At 38.0% G+C, this 22,774-nt stretch overlaps 1 protein-coding gene and 1 non-coding gene across 12 annotated transcripts in view; both read left to right on the top strand.

Annotated features, from left to right (window-relative positions):
- The window catches only part of ANKS1B (ankyrin repeat and sterile alpha motif domain containing 1B), a 1,154,742-nt gene that overhangs the window by 683,187 nt on the left and 448,781 nt on the right, over positions 1-22,774 (top strand). The window lies entirely within an intron of this gene.
- Positions 12,426-12,497, top strand: TRNAC-ACA (transfer RNA cysteine (anticodon ACA)). The gene has a single exon. It is a non-coding gene; the product is annotated as a tRNA-Cys (tRNA).

Raw genomic sequence — 22,774 nt, 5'->3', positions numbered from 1 at the left:
TGATTAGAGAGAGCTTTCCATGAAGTAGCCAGTGTGTGCACACATCTAAAGAACCACAAAGGGATTATGGATGGAAATACTGAAGTGAGTTCTGCAGTACTTTCAGAGGATGAGCAGAAGGGAACTGAAAGCAGTCTAACCTGACCGCAAGAATGAGGCATTTATGCAGTTGCACTACCATCTGATATGTCCACTATGGGCTTCCCGGGTGGCTCCAGTGGTAAAGAACCCACCTGCCGATGCAGGAGATGCATAAAAGATGTAGATTCGATCCCTGGGTCAGGAAGATTCCCCTGGAGGAGGGCTTAGTAACCCACTCCAGTATTCTTGCTTGGAGAATCCCATGGACAGAGGAGCCTGGCGGGCTACAGTTCATGGGGTTGCAAAGAGTTGGACATGACTGAAGCGACTGAGCATACACAGCACGCACACATATCCATTTATGCTGACAGTTCTATTGATTAAAAGCAAAGTCAAAGAAGAAAGGGAGAACAGTAACTCCAAAGAGCAACCAGAGATTAACAGTCTATTGTGAAGAAATATGCTGACCTTATTTTTAGTTGGAATTAGTAGCCACTGTAGTCTGTTGAGTTCTTACAAGACTGTGAATTATTTATAGTTGAAATTAAAACTTTTTCTTCTACTTTTGGGGCTTCCCTGGTGGCTCAGACAGTAAAGAATCTGCCTGCAGTGTGGGAGAACCAGGTTCAATTCCTGGATCGGGAAGATCCCCTGGAGAAGAAAATGGCAACCCACGCCAGTATTCTTGCCTGGGAAATCCCGTGGACAGAGGAACCTGGTGGGCTACAGTCTACAGGTCACAAAGAGTTGGATTCCACTGAGCAACTAACACTTTCACTTTGGCTTGTAGCGCACTACCCAGTACATGTAAGTGTGTTCATGATCAATTCAGTTCAGTCACTCAGTCGTGTTCGACTCTGCGACCCCATGGATCGCAGCACGCCAGGCCTCCCTGTCCATCACCAACTCCCAGAGTTTACCCAAACTCATGTCCATTAGAGTTGGAGATGCCACCACACTATCTCATCCTCTGTTGTCCCCTTCTCCTCCTGCCCTTAATCTTTCCCAACTTCAGGGTCTTTTCAAATGAGTCAGCTTTTTGCATCAGGTGGCCAAAGTATTGAAGTTTCAGCCTCAACATCAATCCTTCCAATGAACACTAAGGACTGATCTCCTTTAGGATGGACTGGTTGAATCTCCTTGCAGTCCAAAGGACTCTCAAGAGTCTTCTCCAACACCACAGTTCAAAAGCATTAATTCTTCAGCGCTCAGCTTTCTTTATAGTCCAACTCTCACATCCATACATGACCACTGGAAAAACCATAGCCTTAACTAGACGGACCTTTGTTGGCAAAGTAATGTCTCTGCTGTTTAATATGCTGTGTAGGTTAGTCATAACTTTTCTTCCAAGGAGCAAGCATCTTTTAATTTCATGGCTGCAGTCACCATCAGCAGTGATTTTGGAGCCCCCAAAAATAGTCTGACACTGTTTCCACTGTTTCCCCATCTATTTGCCATGAAGTGCTGGGGCCAGATGCCATGATCTTACTTTTCTGAATATAGAGTTTTAAACCAACTTTTTCACTCTCCTCTTTCACTTTCATCAAGAGGCTCTTTAGTTCTTCTTCACTTTCTGCCATAAGGGTGGTGTCATCTGAACATCTGAGGTTATTTATATTTCTCCTGGCAATCTTGATTCCAGCTTGTGCTTCATCCAGCCCAGCATTTTTCATGATGTACTCGCATATAAGTTAAATAAGCCGGGTGACGATATACAGCCTTGATGTACTCCTTTTCCTATTTGGAACCAGTCTGTTTTTCCATGTCCAGTTCTAACTGTTGCTTCCTGACCTGCATACAGATTTCTCAAGAGGCAGGTCAGGTGATCTGCTATTCCCATCTCTTTCAGAATTTTCCACAGTTTATTGTGGTCCACACAGTCAAAGGCTTTAGCATAGTCAATAAAGCAGAAATAGATGTTTTTCTAAAACTCTCTTGCTTTTTCAGTGTTCCAACGGATGTTGGCAATTTGATCTCTGGTTCCTCTGCCTTTTCTAAAACCAGCTTGAACATCTGGAAGTTCACATATTGTTGAAGCCTGGCTTGGAGAATTTTGAGCATTACTTTTCTAGAGTGTGAGATGAGTACAATTGTGCGGTAGTCTGAGCATTCTTTGGCATTGCCTTTCTTAGGGATTGGAATGAAAACTGACCTTTTCCAGTCCTGTGGCCACTGATGAGTTTTCCAAATTTGCTGGCATATTGAGTGCAGTACAGTCACAGCATCATCTTTTAGGATTTGAAATAGCTCCACTGGAATTCCATCACCTCCATTAGCTTTGTTCGTAGGGATGCTTCCTAAGGCCCACCTGACTTCACATTCCAGGATGTCTGGCTCTAGGTGAGTGATCACACCATCATGGTTATCTGGGTCGTGAAAATGCTACTTGATTTGATTGAAAGAATAACAAATAAATGAATAAATGAGTTCTAAATTTTACAACCTTCTTATGACACTTAGCAGTTTTCATTTTATATAATAACCCTTAATAAGCACCTGTATATTTTGTGGTTAGAAATAGCCACTCCAGTTATTTCCTCCAAATGAAAAATTTTGGCATAAATTGTAGTTTAAACCTTCCTACCATCCTCTCCTCATCACAGATCACTGTTGTAAATACCTTTTGTTGAAGATTTTACTTAGGAGGAATATGTATCACTTGAATTCCTTTGTAGCAAAAGGGTGTATATATATATACATGCAAAATTTATTATGCAAATTTCCTATATACCTGAAAGATCACCTAAGTGAAAATACCTAAGTATTGGCATAACACCAAAATAACTGCCTATGTAAAGACTGGGTTTCTGGGAAATATAATGAATTCATTCAACTCTCCAGAAATAAGTTGCTGCCATCCAGGGTCACGGTAGAGCTTTCGTTAAAGAACTAAATTAATACCCATCATGATGGCTTAAATAATACACAATATGTTCCTTATTAATCATTTTCAAACACATCCACCTTACAAGTATGTATTCAGTGCTTATGAAATATTTGACTGTATCTCCAGAGTTTATAGTTTTTTGTTTTTTTCTTCCCAGGAAATAACATATTTCAAAGACATCCTGTCACTCTCATAGACTGTGAATACTTATTCTGTCTCCCTGACCATGTTCTTTAAACAACAACATCTTCTTATGTTCAGAAAATGATCAGATTCTTACAGGGACTAACAAAGCCCTACATGATCTGGCTCCCAGCTACCTTTCCTACTTATTCTCTATGACTCTCCCTTTCTTAACTCTACTCCATGACAAAGGCCTTCTTACTGCTCTTCACACCTACCAACCTTACCACCACATCGGGCCTTTAATGTGCTGCTCCCAGTGCCAACAGCACTCTTCCTCCAGGCAACCCCACAGTTCAACTTCCTCTCGGGTGTTTTCTCAAATGGTCCTTTCAGGGAGGCTATCCTCTTCTAAATTTCTCTGTTGAGCAAGAGCTCTTAACTTTTTAGGGGTTACAGAGACTTTGAGAATCTGAGGAAATCTTTGGAAAATTTATGATTGCATACAAAATTTTGCATTACATTTTGGGGTCTACACAAACCACCCAAGGCTTGATCTGACTCCTTGGGAGTCTGTAAATCCAAGATTAAAGCCCTAATCTAGAGGTTATTCCCAAAAAGTTGTCTGTTGCCTGAAAAATCAAAAACCTAGCCTAGAACAGTGACTGAGTAGCAATCCCCAGAGTTAGTGAAAATCTTGACTTCCACAGCTGCCATTTCTTCACTTGACTGTTTTCTTCTGAGTGTTTCCTAGCTCCTTCATACATTTAAGAAATACTCATCAGGTGCATAGATGCTTAGACTTGATCAGGAATGAAAACAACAGGGTTTCTGCCCTTGTAGAGTTACATTTATGGCCTAATCCTAAGAACTGCCTAGAATCTAGGCGTGTAGACTCCAGGCACATAGTAAAATCTTACCTTTTCTATTCTGTATTGACTTCTTTGAATTTAGACACAGGGAAGAGAGAGCACTGGGCCCTGGCTACACCTCTGAACTCCTGATACTATTCCCTGTGGAGGTCACTCTCTAGCATCCCTACCTGTGAGAGCATGGGGAAATTTTTCACTTCTGCAGCCTGACCATTTTTAAATACTTATAAAAATTAAAATTCTAATTACATACTAGCAGTCATATGATGGCAAAAAAATAGTAATTTACCATTCCTGCTTAGAAAGACTGAACTCTACTATACAACTCTACTCTTAAATTTCAAGACACTAAAGATAATCATCTAGCCACTCTATCTACACTGAAGCACTTTTATAGCAAGTCTGCAAAAATGTTCTGACTTGTAAACAGTGGTGCCAACAATACCTTGTGCATGTGTGCTAAGCCACTTCGATTGTGTCTGACTCTTCACGACTCTACAGACTGCAGCCCACCAGGCCTCTCTGTTCTTGGGATTCCCCAGACAAAAATACTGAAGTGGGTTACCATGCCCTCCTCCAGGGGATCGTCCCGACCCAGGGCTCGGACCCAAGTCTCTTATGTCTCCTGCTTTGGTAGGCTGGTTCTTTACCACTAGCATGCCTGGGAAGCTCCAATACCTTAGGCTGAGTATTTATAGATTCACATGAAAAAGTTTATCAGAATCATAAACATTTTATCTGATTCAAAATTTACCTTATGTAGAGAAAGTATTTCAATAATAATGTATTACTTTCTCAGAACTGAATAATTTAAGGTAAAATGAAGGTTCATGTCTTCTGTTTGCACTCCATCTTGCTGTGTGCAGGAATCACTTTCTTTGGAGTTAAAGTGTTTCATTTAATTCATCTTCTTTAGGAATTTACCAGAGTGTATCTGGGTTAACTCAACAGCGATGGAGCAGTTCTGATCTGTGCCTGAATCAGTTCATCACTTTCTGTCTCCACACAGTTTAGCCCAGGTTGTTCTTCCTTTTCCCTTCTTCATCATTCTCTTCTCCTTGCTTGAAACATCTTCCCTGATGCTTTAGATGAGATGACATCAAGCCATTTCTTCTGTGATGGTCACACTTGACAGGGTAATTATATATAGAGACACACTGAATGTGTGTTCATCCATAGACTCTCTAAAATAGGAAAAATGTGACAAGCCACAGGAAGTTCAAACCTGAAAGATGGCGGGTAGCTTTTATGCTTTCTTCTTCTTTTTTTTTATTTTCAGGAAAACAGAAAAGCCCCAAAGTTCTGCTTCTCTCCTGAACTTTATCAAGAGCAAGACTTACCGTGTATCAAATCTTTCTCATTTTCAGAAGTCACATTATGAATCTCACTCTCTGTGTGAGTCAGGATTCTCCAGAGAAAGAGAACCAATAGGATGTATATGTATGCATGCATGCTCAGTCATGTCCAACTCTTTGCAATCCTGTGGGCTGTGGCCTGCCAGGATCCTCTGTCCATGGGATCTTCCCGGCAAGAATATTGGAGTGGGTTGCCATTTCCTACTCCAGGTCATCTTCCTGACCCAGGGATGGAAACTGCATCTCCTACATTGGCAAGCAGATTCTTTACCACTGTGTGAACTACATATGTATGTGTAGCTGAGTAAGATGAATAGAGATATTTACTATAAGGAATTGGCTCACAAGTTATGGAGACAGATAATCCTAAGATCTACAGTTGGCAAGCTGGAGACTCAGGAGAATTTATGAGGCCTACCCACATAAAAGAGGAAAATATGCTTCACTCAGTCTTCCTTCAAATACTAATCTCACCAAGAGATATCCTCACAAACACACCCAAAATACTCTTTAATCTGAGTAATGCCTGGGCACCTTGTGGGCAAGTCATGTTGACACATAAAATTAACCATCACACCATCCAACTTCACATCCTCCAATGGTAGAAAAAAATCTGGAGGAAGTGTTCCATCCTCACCACTGTTCACTGAGAACTGGCAGTGGAATAGCCAGACCTCATTGTTGTTCTTGTTGTTTGGTATAAAAATGAAAAGACATAAAGTGCTCTAAGGTTATCTCCTTTGGTTCTGAAGCTCCATTTTAATGGTTTGTAAGGCTAAGGCTGACAGTGAAAGGACAATAACCTTTTCTTTAATCCATGACTAACATGAGGAAATACTTCACGTGAATTTCATCTCTATGTCTATTCTACAGGTGGTATGCTAGTTACCTATTGATGCATAATAAAGTACCCCCAAAACTTAAAACAGCAATAGACATATTAGCTCTCACAGTTTGTATGGGTCAAGAATTTGAGAGCAACTTAGCTGAGTAATTCTTATTTAGGATCTCTTGTAAGGTTGCAGTCAAGAAATGGACCAGGGATGCAATCATCTTCAAGTTTGACTGGGGATCTGATTCCCAAAGGGCTCACTTAAACAGCTGACATTGTGGTGTTACTTGTCACTGGGAGATCTAGTTCTTCCCCAATTGACTGTTCCATGAGACTGCTTGAGTATTGCGTTCTTGAGTTCTCACAACACTGTCTGTCTTTCCCCAGAATGAGCAATTCAAGAGAGTAATGTGGAAACAATGTTATTTATGATCTAGCCTCAGAAGTCATACATTTTACTTTTTTGAAGTTTTGTTGGTCACATAGGTTCAGTTCAGTTCAGTCACTCAGTCACGTCCGACTCTTTGCAACCCCATGAATCACAGCATGCCAGGCCTCCCTGTCCATCACCAACTCCCGGAGTTGACTCAAACTCACGTGCATCGAGTCGGTGATGCCATCCAGCCATCTCATTCTCTGTTATCCCCTTCTCCTCCTGCCCCTAATCCCTCCCAGCATCAGAGTCTTTTCCAATGAGTCAACTCTTCGCATGAGGTGGCCAAAGTACTGGAGTTTCAGCTTTAGCATCATTCCTTCCAAAGAACACCCAGGGCTGATCTCCTTCAGAATGGACTTGTTGGATCTCCTTGCAGTCCAAGGGACTCTCAAGAGCCTTCTCCAACACCACAGTTCAAAAGCATCAATTCTTTGGCGCTCAGCTTTCTTCACAGTCCAAGTCTCACATCCATACACGACCACTGGAAAAACCATAGCCTTGACTAGACGGACCTTTGTTGGCAAAGTAATGTCTCTGCTTTTGAATATGCTATCTAGGTTGGTCATAACTTTCCTTCCAAGGAGTAAGCATCTTTTAATTTCATGGCTGCAGTCACCATCTGCAGTGATTTTGGAGCTCCAAAAAATAAAGTCTGACACTGTTTCCACTGTTTCCCCACCTATTTCCCATGAAGTGATGGGACCAGCTGCCATGATCTTCATTTTCTGAATGTTGAGCTTTAAGCCAACTTTTTCACTCTTCTCTTTCACTTTCATCAAGAGGCTTTTTAGGGGACAAGAATCCTTTGGAGGCCATTTTTCTCATTGACTTGACATAAATGTCTTGGCCAGATTCTAGGTGATAGCATTAGCTATTAATTAATGCCATTAGAGAAAACACCATATTTTCCAAGTTTACTGATGTATATAATTCAATCTAAAACCTTGCTACCTCAAGAAAGACTGATTTTAACTAGTTTCTTACCCCAAAATTTATTAGTTCAGTTACAGACACAGGAGATTATACTAAATAATTGACAATATTTTCCTATAATGAAAATGTCTGCAGTCTTCAATGTATTTGAAAATTTTTTCACTATTGATTGATTTCCAGCATTTTTATGGTAATAGAAGTTAAATCTATAATGTTATGTTCATATTCTGTTTTTGCAATATGCTAAACATTTTACAGTTTCCAATTCTTTCTCCTCATTTAAATTTCAAAATGAATAATCAGGGCAGTGATGTTTCTGGCATTTACCAACAACTTATTAAAATGTAGTATGTTCCCAACATTGTTTGATCTGGGGTTTATATCAGGGAATATGATATAGTATGCTAAATACTATAGCAGAATAATACAGAGAATGTTGTGTGGCCATAGGAAAGAAGTACTCATATCTTCGTGGGGCAGATATTAAGAAAGGTGTCATAGAGGAGCTAACATCTGAGTTATATTTTGAACAGAGTAGATGTTCACCAAACAGACTGGGTGAGGCAGGTATGTCAGTAGGGAAGATGTTTTATATGAAATAGCCAGATTATGCAAAAGCAAGAAAGTGATGGGGTTCAGGGTGTGTTATTCCAAAATATGGCACCTTAGTATATTGCATATTTTAAGCCAAAGGAGTTTGAGAAAATAACAGAAGCAGAAAGGTAACTCTGACCCCCTCTCCTCACCCTTCTTCCCTGAAATAGTTCATAAAATACTCATGTGAGAAGTGTCTTCTCTATACTAAAGGAAAGAAGCATCTTTATCTCCAGAGACAAAGGGATGCTGAAAAGAATTCTAATAAATAGCCCTTGCTAAGATTCCCCAGATTATTACAATTACCTCATGCTCCTTAATCTATCATATTCCTCCACAACTGCACATAAAATTACTGTTTCTTTGGGTCTCCATTCTATTCTGAAAGCTCCTGTGTCACACAAAGCTTGTATTAAATAAACTTGTTTGCCTGTCTCCTATTAATTTGCCTTTGTTAATTTAATTCTCAGACCCAGCCAGGAAAGTGTTTTCCTTCTCTACAAAAGTCTGAAGTAGCATGGCTTATATATTAGCCTCCTATTATTGCTGTAACAAGTTATCACAGACGTGGTAGCTTAAACAATACAAGTATAATATCTTTCAGTTCTGTGATAGTTTCTTAAGTCTGACGTAAGTCTCACTGGCTAAAATGAAAATGCTGGTAGAATTACATTACTTTTTGGAGGCTCCAAAAAAGAACCCTTTTCCTTGCCTTTTCCTTCTAGAGACTTCTAGAGGTCACCTACATTCTTTGTGGCCTTCTTCCCCTGCCTTCAAAGCCAGCAATGGTTTGTTGAGCTCTTTTCACACTGCCATCTCTCTCGTTCTCTATATCTGAGAAAAGTTCTCTGCATTTTAGAACTCAGTTTCCCAGGCGGCTCAGTGGTAAAGAATCTACCTGCAGATGCAGGAGATGTGGGTTCAATCCCTAGGTCAGGAAGATCCCCTGGAGGAGGAAATGACAGCCACTCCAGTATTCTTGCCTGAAAAATCCCATAAACAGAGAAGCCTGGAAGGTTATAGTCCATGGGGTTGCAAAGAGTCAGGCATGACTGAGCACATACACACGTGATTAGATTGGGCCAACCTGGATAATGCAAGATAATTTCCTCGTCAAGGTCTTCAGCCTTAATCACATTTCAGCCTACCTTTTGTCCTGTAAGATAATGTTCACAGGTTCCAAGAATTAGGGTGTGAACATATTTGGGGGCCACTATTCTACCTCCTTCTTCTTCTTAAATTTACCTAGCACAGACTATTCTGAAAAGAGCAGAAAGTTCAGCAGGATTAGACTGTAGACTTCTTGGGAGTAAATGGCAAAGGATTAGGATAGAAAAGAAGGCAAAGGACAGTCCAAAAAAATTCAAGAGTGCTAGGCTAAAGAGGTTGGGTATTACCTTATGTAGGGGATATTTGTTTTTCCATCTGCCCAGTATTCCTCACCACTTCTCTTATTAACAGTGTTCCTATTTGCCTTTAAAGAATTCCCCCTTGGGCATTCCACACTGATCAGCTGCTAATCATATATATTGTCCCTCTAGCCGTAGAATTGGACCTGTTTCATGGGCCTGCCCTCTTAGCCTTTGTAATTAATCCAAGATGTAAGCATATTATTCTCTGAAGTATTATTCAGAGACTTTGACTTGAATTTCATGAATAATGGAAGAGAAAGTATCTCTTTTGGCTTTGAATTTGCTAGCCAGGATGATATAAAAATCTGAAATTATCTATGGCATTTCCTTCTCATCCCAGTCTCTGAGAGAAGCTCATCTGCTTATAAGAGATGAAACTAGGAGAGAAAACAGAACCAACAAAGAGTGATCTTAGACTAATTTAAATTCCTGGACCTGAAACTGTCCTTTTCTTTTCAGTAGGTCACTTGCAGTTGAGAAAGCCCTAAGTAACTCACCTTATGTGCTATGGGAAGTCTTTAAAAGGATGACAGCAGTGGAGTGATGTGGCTAGGTTTGCCCTGGTGGCAACACACAGAATGGCTTGTAGTAAAGACAGAGAGTCATTGTGATCTACGTGATGGCTGATGTGTGGTTACCTTAGAACAGCCAAGCCAAAGAAGCAGAAAATTTTAGTATGGGGTGGCCAACAATATCAAATGTCACAGAGAACTAGAGAATAAAAGCAAAGAGCATTTGTATCGTTTGGCAAAGTGATGATTTTGACAACTTTAACAAGAGTTATATAAACAGCCTTGTAGGATTTGAACTGTAGGAGACTGAGGAGTTGGTGGTTTAAACAGTATTTTTACTGTTATATTTAACTATAAAAGTAAATAATTTTCATTGTAGAATATCCAACAAATGTACAAACAATAAAGAAAATGAAAATTACTAATAACCGTATCAGCCATAACTACTGTTAATGGTTTGATCATCCTTTCCAGACATCTGCATTTATCACTTAATGTTATATTGTTAGCAATTTGTCTTGTTATTAAATAGCCTTTAAAGCATGGCTTTTATTGGCTGCATAATATTCCATCATATATGATGGTCAATTGTTTATATATCTTTGAATATAAATTATAAGATCATAATAGTAAATCATGTTAGAATAAATTTTAAAAATATTTTCCCTTTTGCATCTTAAATTTGTACCTCACAATCAATACACTAGTATTTCTACTTCAAGTTCGTCTTTCTTTTAAGAATTTTTTTAAATTACCAATTACCTGTGCATTTTTTACTATCACAGGCCACTGGCTTTCCCTTTCCATCTACTGTAGAAGCAAAGTGTGTCATTTAGCTCTCTTTTGTTCCTGAAATAGTAAAAGAAATTTTTTTGTTTCCTTTTATGTCCCTTAGATGTGGCATCCTGTTTCCTACTGAGCCTTTTTGACCCAAGCCCTAAAAGCTTTTGCTATTTCTCTATGATCTCCTCAGGAATTTGCCCTACATTCTACTTTCTGTGGTATTTCCACTTGTGCTTCATTTCCTTGTGAAGTTCCTTCTTACGTAACTTTTATAGTCCTTGCCGATATTTTCTTATTGCAAGTATAACAAGTTGTGCTGCTACTACACTTTGGGAAGTATTTTGCTTGATCCAGTCAAAAACAGAATTTTTGACCAAACCCACACTTGACTTTATGGCATTCAGCTATTAGAACCTGTAGCTGATTCATGTTGATGTTGGCAGAAACCAACAAAATTCTGTAAAGCAATTATCCTTCAATTAAAAAATAAATAAATTTTTTAAAAAAGAAGTTCATTTCAAAATCACCAAAAAGGTAGATATTCAGAAGAAATTTACAGGAAACTAACATTTTAATCTGTTTTTGGAGTTTCGTCACTTGTCTGACTAAATGCTCTACTTAAGAGGAGCGTACAGTAAATAAAAACCAGTAAATTTAAAATCCTTGACAAAATACAGATCATGACTCTACCATTTAATTTGTTGTTTTAGCTAACTGTAAATTCAATAATATATAGTTAAAGTATTTAAATAAAATGCATCAGTTAAAGCATTTAAGAAGCTAGGTATGACAGCATTTTATTCCATGCCACTTTTTTTTCCTAAAAGATCAAAGTAACATTTTCAAACTTTCTCCTATAGTTTTACCAACATGACTTAAAAATTTTTATTATATAAAATTTCAAACATATACAGAAATAAAGCAAATAGTATTCTGAATACTCATGAACCCATCAACCTAACTTCAAAACCTATCAACAGAGAACCAATCTTGTACCAACCATTCAATCCTATAGACACCTAGGATGATTTGAAGAAAAGCTTAGACTAACTCATGTGTTATATCTTGTGTGTAACTCTGAACAATATAACCAAAATATCATTCAATTCAGTTCGGTCACTCAGTCGTGTCTGACTCTGCTACCCCATGGGCTGCAGCATGCCAGGCTTCCCTGTCCATTACCAACTCCCAGAGCTTACTCAAACTTATGTCCATCGAGTCAGTGATGCCATCCAACCATCTCATCCTCTGCCGTCACCTTCTCCTCCTGCCTTCAATCTTTCCCAGCATTACCACATCTAAATAAAGATCAAACAATAATTCCTTACTATTCATGAGCCACTTGATATTTAAATGCCCCCAATTCTCTGTTTATGTTTTACCCTTTTGTTTGGTTGAATCAGGTTGTTACCAATATAAATTATATTATAATTGGTTGATAGGTTTCTTAAGACTCTTTTAATATATAAGTTCATACTCTGCTTCTTTTTATTTTATTCCTTGAAATTTATTTGTTGATCAAATTATGCCCAAATCTTTTAAAAACTCCTTTATGAGTTTAACAATCTGTCATTTAAAAATGGCTTCTTTTAATATTAAAAGACTTCCCTGGTGGCTCAGACGGTAAAGCGTCTGCCTACAATGCAGGAGACCCAGGTTTGATTCCTGGGTTGGGAAGATCCCCTGGAGAAGGAAATGGCAACCCACTCCAGTATTCTTGCCTGGAAAATCCCATGGACGGAGGAGCCAAGTAGGCTACAGTCCATGGGGCCTCAAAGAGTCAGACACGACTGAGCAACTTCACTTTCACTTTCTTTTCATATGAAACTCTATTATTAAAATAATTAAACTCCTGCTTAAATGTAGTGATATAGCAATAAGCTGTGTGGGGGTCTGTCTTCACTGCTGAATTTCTAGCACCTGACACACTGATGAGTCTCTCGAATCTTCTAGGGAATGGCCTAAACTCATTCGTTTTGATGAGTTCATTCATTTGTTCACTCATTTGTTAAAAAAAATTTTATTGAGAACTTCTTTTATGTTAGACAGATACATGTATTTATATGTTTATACAATACAGACATTAAGTCTGCACCTTAGTCTTCAAATAAGTATAAATAAGAAATATTCCCATGAATAGACATATTCTGGTTAAACTTATCTTTAAAATGATTATGTCACATATAGAGCCTGAATTGAATAATAAATGAAAATCTGTCTTACACTAGTTCCAGAGACTCAGTGGCTGAATAGAGAGACCAAGAAGAAAATCAGATAAGTAATTCTTTCATCTATTATGTATTGAACATCTACAACTCTTATGTACACAGATTAAACATATTAAAGAGATTTATCATTTATTCCAGGTATAAGGAAAGCATGAGAATACAAGGAAAAGTCAAATCTGAAGAACTAGGAAAACACATCAGAATATGATGACAGATTATCTAAGACATGACAGATAGGAAAGCATAATGGTTAGTCCCAAAATGTCTAGGTTTCACTACCAGAAGAGTGAGGTAGTAAATTGCAATAATTATGTAAAATAGCATATAAAAATTTTTCAATCTATTGCACCCAAATTCTATTTATTATATTGAATACTAAAGACAGAAAGCTTTTTAATTATTTAAAAAATAAAGCTATTAGAATAATTTGGTAATTTTTTACATAATAGTCACTATAATCTGTTCCCATAGAATTTAAGCAGATGCAATTTTTTGTTACACACAGATGGTTTATGTCACACTTTAGTTTCGGTAAAATATATTTAAATACATTTCCAATTATTTAAAATGTGATATTATGAGCGCTCCTTTCTAGCATGTATTGTACAGTGGTTAATCTTTTGTTATTGGAAATGAGCCCATTTATATTTGTAAAATGCTAAAGAAGTAATTATGCACTCAACTTTGGTTTTTAGGAGCAGATAATAAAACTTTAATAGTGTATTGAATAGGAGTGAACTTATCTTCCAGATAATACAAATTTGTTAATCGGAACATGTCATAAATAATTGAATAAATGTGCTGCCAACAGCTTAATGGCCTGTGGAAACAAATAGATTCTCACTAGATAATCTATATATCTTATTGATTTATTGAAATCCCCTAAAATACTTCAGATGGTAGAGATATCATAGAAGGAAATTTTCAAATCATTTTAGCATTTTTTAAAATTTTATTTAATTTTTAAACTTTACATAATTGTATTAGTTTTGCCAAATATCAAAATGAATCCACCACAGGTATACATGTGCTCCCCATCCTGAACCCTCCTCCTTCCTCCCTCCCCATACCATCCCTCTGGGTCGTCCCAGTGCACCAGCCCCAAGCATCCAGTATCGTGCATCAAACCTGGACTGGCATCTCGTTTCATACATGATATTTTACATGTTTCAATGCCATTCTCCCAAATCTTCCCACCCTCTCCCTCTCCCACAGAGTCCATAAGACTGTTCTATACATCACTGTCTCTTTTGCTGTCTCGTTCACAGGGTTATTGTTACCATCTTTCTAAATTCCATATATATGCGTTAGTATACTGTATTGGTGTTTTTCCTTCTGGCTTACTTCACTCTGTATAATAGGCTCCAGTTTCATCCTCCTCATTAGAACTGATTCAAATGTATTCTTTTTAATGGCTGAGTAATACTCCATTGTGTATATGTACCACAGCTTTCTTATCCATTCATCTGCTGATGGGCATCTAGGTTGCTTCCATGTCCTGGCTATTATAAACAGTGCTGCGATGAACATTGGGGTACACGTGTCTCTTTCCCTTCTGGTTTCCTCAGTGTGTGTACCCAGCAGTGGGATTGCTGGATCATAAGGCAGTTCTATTTCCAGTTTTTTAAGGAATATCCACACTGTTCTCCATAGTGGCTGTACTAGTTTGCATTCCCACCAACAGTGTAAGAGGGTTCCCTTTTCTCCACACCCTCTCCAGCATTTATTATTTGTAGACTTTTGGATCGCAGCCATTCTGACTGGGGTGAAATGGTACCTCATAGTGGTTTTGACATTTTAGCATTTTTAATTGTAAAATTCCTACCATTGTTATGATCTTATGTTATTATAACATTCTCTTTGGCTTCCAACGGAATACAAGCCAATTTAAAAATATTAATATATAAAACAATTAACATTATCAATACACTTTCGGATATTATCACCACTGAACTATGCCATCTTTATGATAAAATGTCAAAGTTTCAATTTATTATGTTCATTTCTTTAAGGCTGAACATAGACCAGAGAATCTTCCACAGTATATATTATTTTTGAGCTCTGATTGTATTGTACATATTTTTAAATGGAATAACGATCTAGAGCCTTTATGGAGAATCAAAGTCAATGACCTCATTCTTTCTAAACCCAGAATCTTAGTGTTGCTATGGAGGCATCGTGTGTCACGTACCCCACTCTGATGTAGTTGTTGGACCAAAACCATCAGATCATTACAATGTGTTGGACACTCTATTACTCCTTCTCTTGTATCTGATGATTTTTTAAATTATAAACACAGTTGTTGTACTTCATAACCACTGAGCATTCTACAGTTATCCAATTTGTAAAATGTATATGTGTTGACAAGTATGTACCAACTTTTATGCTAAGCACTTTACATGAATTATTTCCATTTAGCCAGAGAACAATTCTGTGACATAAGCATAATTTTTAATTCTTTGAGGAAAGGAACCTAAGTTTCAGGATGGCTAAGTAATTTGACTCAGATCACACAATTAGTAAGTAGCAGAGGAGATTAAGGTGTGTCTAATTTTATTCTTCCAGACCTTTCATGAAGCAGTTAAAAGAAATACTCTATTAGGTACTGTTGTGACAAAGAGGTGGTAAGACATGGCTTATGTCATATAGGTGTTTAAGTCTGGTGAAACATAGGACATATACACAAGTATTGCTGCTGCTGCCGCTAAGTCTCTTCAGTCGTGTCCAGCTCTGTGCAACCCCACAGACGGCAGCCCACCAGGCTCCCCCGTCCCTGGGATTCTCCAGGCAAGAACACTGGAGTGGGTTGCCATTTCCTTCTCCAATGCATAAAAGTGAAAAGTGAAAGGGAATTTGCTCAGTCGTGTCCGACTTTTAGTGAGCCCATGGACTGCAGCCTACCAAGCTTCTCTGTCCATAGGATTTTAGCATCAAAAATGAAAACTGGCCATGGAAGAGACACAAATGATGTGCCGTGGGACCTTATAGGAAGAAGAAGTTATTCCTACTGGAAGTATCCTAGAACATCTTATGGAGGACATGGAAGAACCTTGAAACACTAATAAAGCCATAAGGAAGTTGAAAATGAGAATGAGATAGCCACAGAATACAATGTGTAGAAAGACTAGCATGAGCGAAAACAGAGGGTCAGGAAAGCATGGGGCAGGTAATGAGTATAAGAAAGTCATTCTCTTAATATGGAAGGAAGTTTATATGCATGAAGTTGAAAAAGAGTAAGCCCAGGAATGGGGAGCCTTGAAAGCCATATAATGATGACAATGCCTATGACAACAATATTCATAGTGGTAATATAATAGCAACAATGGCAGTTAACATTTTTTTTTATTGAGGATTTATTATATGCTAAGCACTGTTGTATTATATCACTTAAACCCTCAAAAACCCTATAAAGTAAATACTTATTATATAGATTCTCCTAATTTTATAGATGAAGAAAGGGACCTTATGAGGGGTTTTGCCCATAGTCACATAGGAATTTGCTCTTGACTTCTTAAACAGAAAAGTTGCCAGAGCTCATATTACATGGCCCTAAACCACCTACTATTTAAAAAAAGCTATCAAAATCAAGGAAAGGAAGAAAGAGAATACATGATTCTCTTCTAGAATATATAAAAAGCTAAAATAGAAAACTCTACTAAGATTAAGTACATAGTCCCAATAAACCCATTTTTTCAATCATCACATTTATATAATTCATAACATGTATTGATATTTGACTTAGAGTATCACTGTAGTTCCTATAAATGAATGCTACAACCTAAAGTTTATTATATTATTGCTGACATTTTTTCCTACATTGTTTTTTATATTTGGTATTCTTTGTCATGCTAATGCATTATTTTTATTATCTTGATATGAAATTAGTCATGGATAGTCGAGAGGATTGGGAATGAGTTGAAGAGATACCTGGTTGTGGATATACAATTGAACTAGTACTTGGTCTTCACAGGATGTCAAATTTTTGATTCCACTATTTTACTCAAAATACTTCTAAAACAACAAAAATATTTTTGTTTTTATTGTTTTATTATTACACAAATGGTCTAAGTTACTTATCCAAGACCCATTAGGTGAACTATGAGTTGTTGTTGTTCAGTCACTAAGTCATGTCCCACTCTTTGAGACCGCATGGACTGCAGTCCTCACTATCTCCCAGAGTTTGCTCAAACTTATGTCCATTTAGTCAGTGATGCCATCCAACCATCTCATCCTCTGTCACCCCCTTCTCTTCCTACCAGGTCTTTTCCAATGAGCTGGCTCTTTGCATCAGGTGGTCAAAGTTTGGAGCTTCAGCTTCAGCATCAGTCCTTCCAATGAATATTCAGGATTGATTTCCTTTAGGATTGACGGGTTTGATCTTAAGGACTCTTGAGTCTTCTCAATGCCACAATTCAAAAACGTCAATTCTTGGTGCTCAGACCTGAAAAGGCAAAAAAGATATGATACCAGGAGATGAACTATGAGTAATTAAACCATGTTTGATATAATCCACAACAGAAGGCTACATTTGTCAAACACAATAAGGAAGAAAATAGAAACTCAAGATAAAATGCTATAATCTATCCCTGAAAGAAGCAAAAGTTCATTAAACAAAACATATATACACTGAGATCGAAAACATATTCATGTAAAATTTCAAGCTTAATCGTAAAAGCAGGAAGGATATTTTCACATATTAATATAACTATAGTAGAACCTGGGCAGACTTTGCTAACTATCCATGGACCTTAAAGTTATTATTTGACTGCTAGAATTATCCAACATAAAATAAAGTGTTCTGTGGACCCACAGAAAGTCACATGCTGGAAAATGTTATCTGCATATTATTTTTTTAAACCAAAATACATGGTGACTATAGCAAGGCAGTGACACAAAGCATTGTCAGTGTTGCTCTTTCTAATATCAGCTAGCAATAGAAATGCTACTGAGTTGATCTTAGTATTTTATTTTTAAAAATTTATTTTGGAATTGAGAAGTGCTGGGGAAAAGACTGCCTTCACTGGCCACCAATTATCTTAGGTTTATCAACAACTAATCACTATTTTCTATACAGAGTAAAATATTTTTATAAGACCAAACAAAATAAATGAAATTACCATTTTATGATGTACCATGAAACTTAGAGCTCAACCTGGCTTAAGCAAAAAGGTATTTTTTCAAAGTATAAAACAATTTTTTTTTATATTTGAAAAAACATATAAGGGATATGTCCAAAAAATCCAAGGGAAACTCAAATTTCAGGTGCAGCTTGATCCTGTGGTCTCAAAAGAGTTATTAGTACCTAGCCTCTTTCCTTTTCTCAGCTCTGTTCTCCTCCATGTGGTTCCTCCTTAGATTCCAAAAAGTTTTGTGAGTGAGAATGCTCACACCACCAAGCCTTTATCTTCACACCGTTATGCCCTATGTGTATAGCAGGGAAAAAGTGGATTAACAAAGTCCTCTTGAGTTTAACTTTTGATTATTGTGAATTGAATCATGTATTCAACCCTGTGTGAAATACCCTGGTTGGGGAGCATAAGTGGCCAGATGTATTAGCTAACTATTGCTACATAACAAACTGCTACAAAACTTAGCACCTTAAAACAAAACACTTTTTAAAAAAATCTCATAGTTTCCTTGGTCAAGAGTCGCACTGACTAAAAAATACAGTCACAACATGAAAATAGAGAGTTATTTTATTTGGTGGCAATGTTTAGGACTCTGATCCAGGGAGACAGCATTTCAGTAGCTCTGTGAAAACTGCCCCAAAGAGGCAAGAAGGGAAGTCAGGCTATAGACAAGTTTGTAACAAAGGGAGCAGGCTGTCTGAACTTCAAAAATCAGGTATCAAGAAATTTAGCATTCTATGTATGGAAAATGCAAGCCTCTGGGCTCACTGAATCCATTCCTTTCGTGTGCACCTCAGCTCTCTGGGGCCAATCCCCTTTCTTTGTTCACCTCACTTCTTGCACTGTCCCAGCTCTGCAGCAGTCACCTTAGGGGGTGGCAATATCCTCTGGATCATAGTTTTGGGAGCTCTCATTTCTCATCTGGAGGTCAGAAATTGCTGATGGCTGTGACATTCCCTGTTTATTAATATGGCAGGAGATATTTTCATTTCACAGTTGGGACATGACTTAACTGGGTTCTTCTTCATGCTTTCTCTGAAGAAGGCAATGGCACCCCACTCCAGTACTCTTGCCTGGAAAACCCTATGGACGGAGGAGCCTGATAGGCTGCAGTCCATGAGGTCGCTAAGAGTCGGACACGACTGAGTGACTTCACTTTCACGCATTGGAGAAGGAAATGGCAACCCACTCCAGTGTTCTTGCCTGGAGAATCCCAGAAAGGAGGGAGCCTGGTGGGAGGCCGTCTATGGGTTTGCACAGAGTCCGACACGACTGAGCGACTTCACTTTCACTTTCAGTTTCAGGCTTTCTCATAAAGCTTCAGTCTATGTGTTGGCCAGTGCTGGGGGCTCACCTTGAGGAAGAATCCACTTCCAAATTCACTGATTATTTGCAGAATTCAGTTTCTTTTGGGCTGTTTGGTTGAGGGCTTAATTTCTTAGCTGGCTGTTGGCCAGTTTTCCTAAATTTTTTGCCATGAGTCTCAAGATAGCAACTTGTCAAGCCAGCAAGAGAGAGGGTCTCCTAGTAAGATGGAAGACAGAATCTTTTAATTTAATTACAGAAGTGGAATCCTCACAACGTTGAGGCATTCCCTTTGTTAGAAGTAAGTTACTCCAGGAAAAGGCCAGTTACTTTAAGCCATTAATACAAGGAAACAATAATCAATGGGACCAGCTTACAAGCCACCACAGCAGTTTAGAAGTGTGTGTATTCATCTCTGAAGATGGTATGCCAGAAATTCTTTCCAAAGCACAAAAAGTGAGTATAAATGAGGGAGTAAGGGATGCAAGGAAAATTGGGGTCATTATCAGAACAAAGGGGCAGATCCTACATGGTGATTACAGCTGTCCATGACAGGTCCCCAAGGTTCGCTCTGAGTTGTATCAGTTCAGATCTGTCGCTCAGTCATGTCCGACTCTTTGCGACCCTGTGGACTGTAGCATACCAGGCTTCCCTGTCCATCACCAGCTCCCAGAGCTTACTAAAACTCATGTCCATCAAATCGTTGATGCCATCCAACCACCTCATCCTCTGTTGTCCCCTTCCCCTCCTGCCTTCAATCTTTCCCACCATTAGAGTCTTTTCCAGTGAGTCAGTTATTCGCATCAGGTGGCCAAAGTATTGGAGTTTCAGCTTCAGCATCAGTCCTTCCAATGAATATTCAGGACTGATTTCCCCTAGGATGGACTGGTTGGATCTCCTTACAGGCCAAGGGACTCTGAAGAGTCTTCTCTAACACCACAGTTCAAAAGCATTGATTCTTTGGTGCTCAGCTTTCTTTATAGTCCAACTCTCACATCCATATATGTCCACTGGAAAAACCATAGCTTTGACTAGACAGATCTTTGTTGGCAAAGTAATGTCTCTGCTTTTTAATATGCTGTCTAGGTTGGGCACAGCTTTTCTTCCAAGGAGCAAGAGTCTTTTAATTTCATGGCTGCAGTCACCATCTGCAGTGATTTTGGAGCCCCCAAAAAATAAAGTCTGTCAGTTTCCATTGTTTCCCAATCTATTTGCCATGAAGTGATGGGACCAGAAAACAAAGCTCTTTTTCTGCCTCCATGACTTTGAGGCATTATGAATCTCAACTTATTTTAACTTATCTAACTACAACTACATGTTTGGAATAAAGAGGTTTTGGTCTTCAACATTTCTAAGACCATTCTATTCCTTTTTAAAATTTTTGATTTATATTGTAATTTTCAGCCAATTGCCTCTGTATGAAGTAGATTAAAATCTTTGCATGGGAAGTTACTGAGATTGTCTCAAGTATGAAGAATTACACACAAGCTTGAGGTCCAAACTCTCTCAAAACTCATCCAACTTTACCTAAAGAAACATTTTATGGTTGCTGGGTAAATGAAGCAAAACCAAGTCTTTAGCCCTGAATGTTCAGGATTTTAGTAGAAAATGGAAATAAGCATTAACCTTGAGGTTGAAAATATTTGGAGGCAGAGAATTTCTGTTTTATAGAAATCTCACTCATCAGTTGTCTTTACCAAGAAAGTAAACAAGTCTCTAGCACAGAAGGTATTTACCCTGAGATTTCAGAACAATTAAAATTGTCAAGCTATGATGATTAAATGAATTCAGTGTCTCATCTTTGTTCATACTTAATGACAATGCATCTGCTAAAGAGCAATAAGTGTTAAGTCTAAACCCAGAATTTCTTAGTGAATTCTGTCAAAAACTTGGATTTCATAGGTTTTAGACGGTACTTGACTGTCTTACCAAGTTGATTTTTTGAAATTTGTTTATAAATCAGGGGTCAATAATTATTAATAACATTATTACACGTATTCTGTGTATTACAAGTAAATATTAATCATTATTACTAATATTTATTATAGCAAATATTTTATATTATTTTTGCTAACAGTTGCTTAGTGCATGCTATATGTGAAGTACTATTCTAAGTACTTTCCATATTTACTAGTTTTTTTAATGTTCATATTCCTTTTTCTAAATCATATATTAATTTCCTTTTCACCACTTTGTGATGCATACACAGAACACTTGGAATTTTTGTGTTGTCTTTCTGGCAATCAAAGAACGTTCATTTGCCATGACTATCAAGCTAAGTTTGAGCCAATAAGATAAAATCTTCTCTATGGGAAGAATCAATCTTGTATAACTTCTACAATTGAAGCATGGCAAGTTAATTTCTTTCATAGGAAATTCAGTGAGCTCTTGAACCAGAGTTTGCTTCAGAAGGTTCTAAGATATTTAGAGGATATTTAGAATCTGAGGATATTTAGAATCCCCTCTGCCTAAAGAGGCAGGTCAGGTGGTCTGGTGTTCCCATATCTTTCAGAATTTTCCACAGTTTATTGTGAGCCACACAGTCAAAGTCTTTGGCATAGTCAATAAAGCAGAAATAGATGTTTTTCTGGAACTCTCTTGCTTTTTCCATGATCCAGCGGATGTCAGGAAGCAACAGTTAGAACTGGACATGGAACAACAGACTGGTTCCAAATAGGAAAAGGAGTACATCAAGGCTGTATATTGTCACCCTGCTTATTTAACTTATATGCAGAGTACATCATGAGAAACGCTGGGCTGGAGGAAGCACAAGCTGGAATCAAGATTGCCAGGAGAAATATCAATAACCTCAGATATGCAGATGACACCACCCTTATGGCAGAAAGCAAAGAGGAACTAAAAGCCTCTTGATGAAAGTGAAAGTGAAGAGTGAAAAAGTTGGCTTAGCTCAACATTCAGAAAACGAAGATCATGGCATCTGGTCCCATCACTTCATGGGAAATAGATGGGGAAACAGTGGAAACAGTGTCAGACTTTATTTTTTGGGCTCCAAAATCACTGCAGATGGTGACTGCAGCCATGAAATTAAAAGACGCTTACTCCTTGGAAGGAAAATTATGACCAACCTAGATAGCATATTCAAAAGCAGAGACATTACTTTGCCAACACAGGTCCGTCTACTCAAGGCTATGGTTTTTCCAGTGGTCATGTATGAATGTGAGACTTGGACTGTGAAGAAAGTTGAGTGCCGAAGAATTGATGCTTTTGAACTGTGGTGTTGGAGAAGACTCTTGAGAGTCCCTTGGACTGCAAGGAGATCCAACCAGTCCAT

This window comes from Bos indicus, chromosome 5 (genome assembly GCF_029378745.1).
Source record: "Bos indicus isolate NIAB-ARS_2022 breed Sahiwal x Tharparkar chromosome 5, NIAB-ARS_B.indTharparkar_mat_pri_1.0, whole genome shotgun sequence".
NCBI classification, from domain to species: Eukaryota; Metazoa; Chordata; class Mammalia; order Artiodactyla; family Bovidae; genus Bos; species Bos indicus.
Note: the sequence above shows the minus strand (reverse complement) of the source record. Positions and strands in the feature narration are given on the sequence as shown.